The sequence below is a fragment of the Aulonocara sp. 'chitande type north' Nkhata Bay genome, linkage group LG3 (assembly GCF_057382095.1).
Source record: "Aulonocara sp. 'chitande type north' Nkhata Bay isolate Kocher_YH1m ecotype deep benthic linkage group LG3, A_spYH_male_GT1.1, whole genome shotgun sequence".
NCBI classification, from domain to species: domain Eukaryota; kingdom Metazoa; phylum Chordata; class Actinopteri; order Cichliformes; family Cichlidae; genus Aulonocara; species Aulonocara sp. 'chitande type north' Nkhata Bay.
In genome coordinates, this window is record NC_141346.1 from 17,058,300 (window position 1) to 17,068,973 (window position 10,674).

General features: G+C 45.4%; 1 long non-coding RNA gene across 1 annotated transcript; it reads right to left on the reverse strand.

The window, feature by feature from the left end:
* Positions 1-1,968: 1,968 nt before the first annotated feature.
* On the reverse strand, positions 1,969-9,049 carry LOC147334241 (uncharacterized). Its single transcript, XR_015128467.1, has 2 exons — positions 6,735-9,049; positions 1,969-5,947 (listed from the first exon to the last, which is right to left on the reverse strand). It is a non-coding gene; the product is annotated as an uncharacterized LOC147334241 (long non-coding RNA).
* Between the last annotated feature and the right edge of the window lie 1,625 nt (positions 9,050-10,674).

The following is a 10,674-nucleotide window of genomic DNA, read 5'->3' on the forward strand; positions in this document are numbered from 1 at the left end:
TTCATAAATTTTTTCATTGCCATCTTGTGTTGATCGTGTTGCAGATTTGTGGAAACAACTTGCATGTTTCTGTACCTGACTGTGGTTCAGCGGACAGGAAGTGAGCTGGAGGTGGTCTGATTTCTGATGAGTGACTGCATCAGTAATCAAACTGCTTTAACCACTGACTTGCTGTCAGAAACAGATCAAACTTCTCCTACTGAGACAAAGATCAACACTGTGATTGGTTCTATTCATCAGTGTGGGAGACACATTTCTGAAGTTATTCATACAGGTTGACCTGTCACGGTCTTCCTGACAACCCTACACATACAAAAAAAAAAATTGTGCGCCACGCAAAAAGTCACTGCTGAGACAATCTGAGTGCAGTGAATTCATTTTCTTGTTCAAGGAAGGGTACAAAGTGGCCCACACCTCTGCACCATGACTATCATCAGCCTGAACTGCTAATAAAAGGAAGGATGGATCCATTCTTTCATGATGTTGTTGTAGCCCTTCTGATTCAAGGTGTAAACATTGTCCTTTCATACTTTGATTATGACAATAAGTTATCGATGGTGGCCCTGAGACATCAAACGGACTGCAACTTAAAAAACAAAAAACAAAAAGACACAAGCAATAAGTCAAATGCTGCAAAAGCACACACATCACAATGGTAATAGGAAAAACGAAAACAAATAGAAAAAATGGAAATAGGAAAAAACAGATTTCTGAAAGCACAAGTGAAGTGTTTCTGGGGAGACAATAACCCAACGAACCAGTTGCAGGAACCAAAATATGCTAGGTAAGTGTGTTTTAATCTCATGATTCATATAATACCGATGATGGATTTTTAGGCTAATAGTTAGGCTAACATTCAGATTCAGATAAATCCTCTCCGTGAATCGCTACCTTATCGTGGTGGAGGGGTTTGTGTGTCCCAGGGATCATTTTATACACAATGCATGAATGTGCTTGGTTAGAGTTGATGTTCCATTCTAGAAGGTTTTAAGCTTCACTGGTGAGAGTGTCCAGATGATACATGCTGAGGGGAGATGAGAACATAGCAGGTTAATTGCATGCACGCTTACGATACACATATTAATCTAGTAGCAGGTCTGAGCAAAGGCCTAAGCGTCTTCTGCTTCAGTTTGAGACTGGCTGCAAAAGTACTCTACTTAGTGATTAATGACGAGGGTCCATTATTAGCTCTCGGAGATGGTGAGACCTGAAGTTATTACCCTAAAAGGCAAGCAATGTAGAAAAGAGAAGTTATATGTCGGTGTATGGTTATTAGAAGTGTACGTGATGTACCCTTGTCTGCACGGGTTGAACTTTTGCCCGTCTGTCACCATGTATTTTTGAACTGTATTGACGTAGGTGTGATATTTTGTCCTATAAAACCAGAACCCAGTGTATTCTTGGGAGAGCAAAAACAATCCCTATGTTGATGGTTGGTTGTTCTCCTGTGATAATAAAACTCATCATTTGATTGCACTTTTCCGGAGCCTCCGTCGTTTGTTGTCTGGTCTAAAGTTGATCGATCTCGTAACAAGGGTGCATGGGAGTTTGCCCAACCAGTCTACATGTGTTTTGTGGACTTGGAGAAGGCATTCGACCATGTCCCTCGGGGTGTCCTGTGGGAGGTGTTGCGGGAGTATGGGGTGTCTGGCCCATTGCTACGGGCCATTCGATCCCTGTACAAGCGTTGCAAGAGCTTGGTTCGCATTGCCGGCAATAAGTCTGACTCGTTCCCGGTGGGTGATGGGCTCCGCCGGGGCTGCCCTTCGTCACCGATTCTGTTCATAATTTTTATGGACAGGATTTCTAGGCCTGGCAAGTGAAGGATATAAAAAAAACAACAACAGCAATAGAATAATATTAAACACAAAGTGAACCCGTCTTCCTTCATTAAATAGGTTCTTTTAGATGTTAAGGAGGAATTGACTTAACCAGGCTGGCGGAGAATGAAGACAACCGGACACCTGCTGCAGATGGGGAATCAGTGAACTTTTATTGAGACAGAGACAACCTCTCAACACAGCTCACATCAAGAGATTCCTAATATTTGCTGTGAGGATGGGTATATATTCTCTAAAACTTACAGGAGGGGGTTGTGAGGAAAGTGCTGCATTAGCAGAAAAACAACTCCATAAAAGGAAATCGGCCTTGGGTGTTCTAGTCTCTTCGCTTGCAGATATCTTGCACCTGCAGGATGAGGCGATCGCTTCTTATCGCTCTCAAGGCCAAAGTCGTGAGCACATTTTTATTACACAGTTGCACAGTAACTTTAAAGCTGAACAATATCTAAAGCTGAATAATGTTTGATCAGATTATATTTTCTTCAAATCCCCCTTTTGACCCATCTTAAATGGGTCAACACACAAAAATAAGTAACATTCAAAGGAACACAGAGACGTGTCGAAGCCTGGCTCGAAAAACTCCTCGGGTCTTATCATTTGTCTTTATCTGTCATTGCAGATGAGGAGAAAAGAGTCCAGGCACCACCCTGCCCAGGGGTCGGCTGCAAGCAGTCTCGGTTCCCGACGAAAGCAGTAACAGCTGTCCTGCAACCAAGGATACAACGAGTTAGTGCAACCAGGGTAGTGACACAAAATTAACAGTTCCTGTAACTCAGCAACCAAAAAGGATAAGTAATGATAAAAATGTGGAGAGTACAGAGTATACTATAATAATGAGAGATATAAACGTGAAAATGTGAAAGAATAAATCAACCGTAAAATAAACCCAGAACGGTAACTGCTAAGGACATTCAAAAGTGAATATGGTAAAACGTGAGGAAGGGGTGTGGAAAAAAACAATTTATATCCAGTGGTGGGAGTACACATTCGCTCAGGCTTAAGTCCGGAGACCCTGAGAACATCGCTTAACCCTCACAACCCGACCAGACACAGTTCAACCAGATATATCCTTCAAGAGGAAGTGGGTGAGGGAAACAATTAATAACAAGCCTAATACAAAACACCACAGAGAAACAACCATTCTAGAAGCATTTAAACAAGAGAAAGACGATAATGTTCGTCACCCTCACGATCAGAGTTTTCATCATCCGTTGGCGAGGAGGTGGGAAGTTGACTAGCCAATAAAGGCATCTGCCGGGCGAGATCCTTATCCTCAGGAGTGAGAGCTGTAACAATCAGTCTCTGGAAGAGGGATCGAATGCATGGAATACAACAGCAACCGCAGGTGACTAGGACAGCAACAAAAACTGAGATGGAAACTAGGATGGAAGCTACCAGGGCCTTATATTTGCCAAACATGTTAAGCCAAGAGTCCCACATGGCAGTATCAACGCCCGAGTGTGCCTTCATTTTAACAGTAAGAGCTGTGAGACCAGTAATAGCTTTAGTGAGGGAACCATCAGGAGCTGTGTTATTGGGGATATAGGTACAGCACTCCTGACCAAAAAGGCTGCAGACTCCGCCTCTTTCTGCGAGGAGAAAATCCGTTGCGACCCTGTTTTGGAAAGCCATTAGGGAAGTGGCAGATAACTGTGCATGCACAGCTTCAAAACCATCTCGAGTGTAATTAGCCAACAGTTGCACATTAAAGTGAATGTAGTTAATTCTGTCTACATTCGCATTTATTTCAACCATCCAAAGTATCGAGGCCCATCCTGCTTTAACCTGGTCTCGCAGTTTATATTCATCGGGGACCCCACGGGGTATACCTACAGCATCAATATAGGTTGGATTATGAGCTGAACCTGGGATTAGAGAACGTTTAGAGCGGCGTTCAGAGGAGGATGGGAGGCCAACTTCGTGTACTTTTATAGAGAGATCTACTGGAGTGACTAAAACAGGTAAAATAAGAGTTATGAGAGCGCAAAGACCTGACGCATCCCGAGGGAAACCATCATATAACTTGTTATTGCCACACCACCACCACAAATCAGCCCTAGCCGTAGGTCGGAAGTTTGGTTTCATAACCGTCATCTCAGTGCACCAAGAAGAGTTCAAGCTACCTAGTTTTACTGCATTGCCAGTCAGGTTAATACAAGTGAAATTGTTCACAGCTACATCTGAAGAAAAGAAAGGTGGTTTATTAGAGACCGAGCGTTGAGTTTTAGGAAAGTGGTTTTCCAGATATGAGCAATGACCTCGTTTTGTATTGTTCATAAGATGCAGGAGGCATGCACTATTGACTGGCGCCGGTACAACTCGTAAAGTGGGGCGGGCTCCCATACATACTATGCAGTCGGAAGCCGTCTTGTCAGCAGCTTGTTCAGCTAGTAGTAACCAGTTGTTTGTTGCTCCAGAAATACCGGTTAGAATTTGGAAGAGGTCATCTTTAGACATTTTATTTGTGTCTACAATGCGTATTCGGCCGTTTCTCCCCCCGTTTGTATATGTCACCGGAGGGCCATTAAAGGTGGGGTTATCATCTTTAACTACAGAGCTTGGAGCTGCACCAACGCTAGGGCATATTTCCATTTGCCAATACAGGGCGGTGCGATCAGTCCAAGGGGCAAGTATAAATTGTTGACAGGAGGTCAAGGCCAGATCCTTTAGGGTAAAAATTAAGCCTGAAAGATCCGGTTTTTTTGCTATTCTGAGCATATTTTGGTTTCTCCAGTGCAAAGCCTGACCCCTAGAGTGCTTGGACCAATCGAGGTCCGTTTCTGACACTAAACTGGACCACTTCCACTGATGCCAACCTCCCAGGGTTATATACCACACTGAGGAGGAGAGATGTACTGCAAGGTTAAAAAGATCCCCCCCTTGGTCTTTGGTGACGGGAGTGACTGGGAAGCTAGCGAAATCTATTTCGACTACCCAACTTTTATTGTTGGGGACACAGAGAGTAATCATTCTAGTCGTACTTGGGGTGCAGGAGGTAACCGTGTGTCGTTTCTTTCTAAATGGATCGGGCGTGGGCAAAACTGGAGAGGAAGTGGTGGGCAAGACCCTAGGGGCTACATTTGTCAGATTGGGACTGTCAGAAGGGGGCGAAGCTTTTGAACTTGAAGGTGTCAGAAGTGTCGGGGGCCCTTCACAGATCAGGATTATGCCAATGGGAATGAGACCCAGGGCCAGGAAGCAAACAAAGACGCAACATCTTTGCCTGCCTGTCATTTCAGGGGGAAAGGGCCAAGACATGTTTACTTAGCTTGGATGTCTTCTAATAGAGGATGATGGGGCAGAGAAAGGTGGTCCAGTTCCCCCCACCTCGCCAAGGGCGTGTTCTAGGAGTTAAAGAGCAACAAAAAGTATCAGTGACACAACTTTAAATGAGCTTTCAGCGGTTAAAACTATTGCAATGTAAAATGTAAATCTTAAAAACTCAAGCCAATATAAAAGCAAAGTCATAAAAGATGTTAAAAATAGAAAAATAAAAATGTTTAGTTCAGTATGAAGAACACCCCCTTTTGTAACCAGCCGGCTTGTAGGTTGAGTTTTGGCTCCCTCAAGTGGTTGGTGATGCTGTTGCAGCTCCTTCTGACAGGTCCTTCTGCACCTCTCTCAAGGTTCTTCCTGGTTCGGTGGCAGCAGCGCACTGTGTGTAATGAAACCAGGTGTCACCTTTCCCTTCGAGCCTGACAGCGTGGGAGGTCCGCTCTGTTATGCGGTAAGGGCCTGTCCAGCGAGGCTCAGCCCACTTTCTCTTTGTGACTTTCAGGAGGACGTAGTCCATTCCAGGTGTAGCCGCCTCTTTCAGCTCTTGCTGGTTTCTTTCAGCGACCTGTGAGGAATACTGGGCAACAAAACTGCGGAGCATGTTATAATATGTCCTCGGATCGAGGTCTGAATCAGCTTCATCCGACATTAACAGGCGAGAGGAGGGGCCAGGAAAAGGCCTGCCATGCTCCAACTCAAATGGAGTGTAACCAGAGGTTTGATTTACTGAGCATCTTATGGACATTAATGCAAGAGGCAATGCCTTAACCCAATCTAATTTGGTCTGTGCACAGATTTTAGCCAATTTAGTTTTTAGAGTTTGATTCATCCTTTCCACTTTCCCCTGGGATTGGGGGTGGTAAACTGAGCCAAACTTGTGTTTCAAACCTAATGCGGCTTCAACCCTCTGCAGATCGTGGTTCCTGAAATGTGAACCATTGTCCGACCTTATGACCTCGGGAAACCCATGCTGTGGTATATAATGATTAATCAGACACTTCACCACAGTTCTACTGTTTTCACTTGCTGTCGGCCAGGCTTCTGGCCAACCTGAAAATGCATCCACAGCCACCAGCAGGTACCTGTAACTACCTACTCTGTCCACCATGTCTGTGTAATCAATGATTATTTCTTTCCCTGGGCAAAGTGGGATGGGGAAGTACCCTGCTATTGGCTTGAAGGCGGGCTTGATTCCAAATTGGTTGCACTCCTTACAGGTTTTAACCATGTATTTTGTCATGTCTTTTAGATAAGGGTGCCACCAGGCGGCTAAGTTCCTCATCATTTGTGCAGGTCCCACATGCCCCACTCCATGTGCCTCTTCCATTGCTGTCTGTCTGACCCCTGGCGGTAGAATGGGCCTTCCATCTGGGCCACGCCAAACATCTGTGTTTGTGGCCCCTCTTGTTACCCATAATGATTTTTCCTGGGGGCTGGCTTTGTCCTGTAACTCTCTGATTGTGGCTAGGCCTAGTTGTATGGGTGGTCTTTCTGGAGGGGGTGTGGCTTCTGGGTCCATTACCATAATCAGGGAGGGTAAGTAACCAGCTGTCTGCTTAGCTACTAAGTCGGCCTGTTTGTTACCTAATGCCACTAAATCCAATCCGGCACTGTGACCTTTGCATTTTACCACTGCCACCTTAACAGGTAACAACAGTGCTTCCGCTAATTCCCTCATTTCTATCTCATGTTTAATAGGCTTTCCGCTGGCTGTCAAAAAACCAGCTCTTAGCCACTGCTTGAGCTCCACATGCACTGCTCCCACAGCATAAGCTGAATCACTGTATATATTCACTTTCTGTCCCTTTCCCATCCTTAAGGCTTCAATCACCGCTCTCAGTTCAGCTCTCTGTGCAGACTGTTGTCCTGTCAACTGCTCTGCTTTCACTGTTTTCCATCTCATGTCTGTCTGTTCCACTATTGCCCATGCAGCCTTCAACATTCCACTTTCAGTTCTGAAACAACATCCATCTGTGAACCAATCTTTTTCTGCATCCATTAGAGGTTCTGCCTGCAAATCTGGCCTGATTTTCTCCTGTACCTGCACAACCTCTTCACACATATGTGGTTCCCCTGATCCCATGTGATCAGCCATGTTTATGCCTTCATGTGAGTAGGTGATGTGTGGTGCTTCCAAAATGGTACTGAGGCGTCTCTGCCTGAGTGAAGTGAGTGTGAAGGCCTGTGAAGAGACGTAGGCCACCACACTGTGTGATGTCAAAATTTTTAGTGGGTGGTTCATCACTATGTGTGCTGTTTTCTGAATGATTTTTGCAAGTCCAGAAACGTGTTGTGTGCACGGTGGGTGGCGTTTTTCAGTGTTGTCAAGCATTACGCTTACATATGTCAACACTTTTCTCTCTCCCCCTTTTTTCTGGAACAGGATACCATTGATATGGGTTCCAGTTCCAGAAACATCAAGATGAAAAGGCAAAGCATAATCTGGCACAGCAAGGTCAGAGGCGACAGAAAGCTGTTGTTTTAACTTTATAAACGCCTGTTCTGTTTCTGTAGTCCATGAGAGGCGAGCAGAGAGGTTTCTCATGCCTTGTTCATTTACCAAAACGCGCAAAGGGGAAGTAAGGCCAACATAGTCTGGGACATAGGTCCTGCTGTAACCAGTCAGGCCCAAAAATGACAACATGTCTTTTACAGTTAGAGGTTTTGGATGGTGCAAAATGGAGTTCCTGTGTTCTGGGGACAAGGAAATACCGGACTGTGAGACCATGCGGCCTAGAAAAGAAACCTGTTTTCTTGCAATCTGTAGTTTGTTTTTGCTCACTTTAAAACCTGTGTTGGCCAGGTGGTGAAGTACCACTCTGGTGGCCTCCAAACAGATGTCAGCCGTGGGGGCAGACAGCAAAAGGTCATCCACATATTGTATTAACATACAGTCAGATGGTAGTGGGCTGGTTTGTAAAAGTTCTTTCAAACACTGATTAAACAGTCCTGGGGAGAGGGCAAATCCCTGTGGTAAGCGAGTGTAACGCCATTGTCGGCCTCTAAATGTAAATGAGAAAATGTCACGCAGTGACTCACGAAGTGGGAGGCAGAAAAAGGCATTAGCCAAGTCAATGCAGGTGAACCAGGCATGAGATGGTGGGAGGTTGGTCAAGGCAACATAAGGATTAGGCACAGGCAAAGTAGGAGTGTCAAGTAAGGCATTAATCCTTCTCAAATCATGTGCCATTCTGAACTTCCCCGTGCCTTTTTTCTCAACGGGTAGGATGGGCGTGTTCCACTTAGAGCAGGAGGGCTCCAAGACACCGGCAGTGACCAAACCAGAAATTGTTTCTGCAATCCCAGCCTCAGCCTCCGGTCTGTGTGAGTACTGAGGCTGCCACAAAGGGGTAGCAGATGACAGTTGAAAAGAGACTGGCTCCACATCAACTAAACCTACATCTGTGGGTCCAAGGGACCACAAACAATCTGGAAGAGAGTCGAGTAAAGGCGCAGCATCACAGTGGTCTGTGTGTTCTCTGCCATGTGACCCGCTGACCACTCCATGTTGCAGTGTTGAGGAATTAAAGCAATCATTTAAAATTTGGTATGTGTTGGTAGATGGAGAAAACAAAACCTGTGGGAGTTTTGTAGGTGTCCAGTCAGTGGCCGCAAGGGAACGTTTAACCATTCCACCCAGCTCCTTAGCCTGGTGTCCAGGATGTAAGGCCAGTGACACATGGGGAGCTGCCTCATCAGACATCATGTACCACTGTAATTGATCTGTTGTAAAAGTAACCGCTGCTGCCACTCCCTCCGGTGCCGCAAAAATGCACGACATGTTCAGAGACCAAGCCCGCCCCTCACACTGCTCTTGGAACATGTGCTGGTACCAGGTGGTGTCATGCCTGTCATAAAACAGTGTAACATGAGGTGGGTCAGGGGGAGGGACATAAGGATGTAGGAGTGAGAGCCACGGCCGCCATTGCTGAAAAGCAGTACAAACTCCTGGTTCAGCAGGTGTTTCAACTTCCAATAATGCCCAGTAGATGTCAGCAAAAACGTGGGCTAAACTCATCTGTGTTTCCGGATCCTGACGGCCCACCAAAGACATGGTAACTGTGACATTTGGTGAAGTGCCAGGCTCAGTTTTTGCAGTAGCGGTCAGATCTCCTTTAACAGCGACAGGAGTGCTGGCAAAGGGGTTGGACCGGGAAAGAGGGGCTGACGCAACACGATTATTCACCTGGACCACTGACCTATGTTCGTTTAAGCAGCTGCGTAATGCTGCTTCTAGATCAGTTAATTGTTGTTCAGTGGGTTCCTGTCTGTTCATTCGAACCGCAAATGGTGCGCTCGCAAATGGGTCAGTTAGGCCCTCAGATCCGGTTCCAAAACAATGGGACATAGAAGAGGGGGCTCTACTACTAGCTGAGGATGTCGCCGACAGAGAGGAGCTTCCTGGGCAAAAATGCTTGGTATCTATGGGAGTTGGAGCTACGGGCGGTTCTTCTCCAATAGTCATTATTCCACCAGAGATATTAAGTACCGGATATATGCCTGCTGAGGGAGGAGTTGAGGCAGAATAGGGAGGTGGCTGAGACCTATTTTTCTTCATGTGTGGTTTTGCAGTTTCCCATAAACACACCCAGTGATTAAATTTAGCTTTGCGGCCTGCGTGCTTATCTGCTTTCTTTCTGTGTCTCACCCCGCTTATCACACCTGCACCTGCTGCTGCTGAGTTGGCTTCTTCCTCTTTCTCTTTTGCCTGCATAGCCTTATTCTGCCAAATTATTCCCCAGTTACCACTACTCCCCTCGTCCTTTCCCTTTTCTTTCATTAACCTTTCAGCTGTTTTCCTCAATGACTCTTTCTGCTTTTTTGCTTCTTTAGGCTGGTGTGTGGAGTTGATGACTGTCTCAACACATGTTAATTGTTCTCCCAATGTGCTAAGAATAACACCGGGACCCCAACCATCATCATTAGTTTGTCGATCTAATTCTCCATCCATTTTACTGTCAATGGAGGAGTGTTCTTTTATTGATTTTAAAGGAGAATTTGGGCCAGCTGGGTTTCTGCCTCTGTTAGGCACTAACAGCTGGGGCGCTGCTTTAAAGGTGAGTCAGCACTGAAATATCCCTTCAGGTGTTACCAAGCTTCTACCAAACCGGAGTCTGGCGGGTAACCTTGCCTAGAGCTTCCTGATAGGGGTGCTAGTTGGTTGTCACCTTGTTCACACGTCTCATTCACACTTCATACATTACCTGCAGTCACTCATTACCCTCCTTATGTATGTAATAAATGTGTAAAAAAAAAAAATTCTATGTGTGGTGTATTATTTTAACCAAAAGAGGAACCTAGTTCCTTTAATTGTGTAATCTGTGAACAACGGAGAACCAAACTGTCCTGCCCAGTGTTCCACAGCAAGCATTCAGCGTGTATTTATGTGTGTCCAATATCAAACAGAACATCAAAACATTTAAAACACTAAAATCATCGGGGTTTTAAGAAGAGATCCGTTTTCTCCTATTGATCAAAGGGACCCCTCCTTTGGACTCCAACCAGTACTTCTCCTTTTTAAGTTTTAGAGGATCTTTTCTAATAAAGTCCTCTGGGC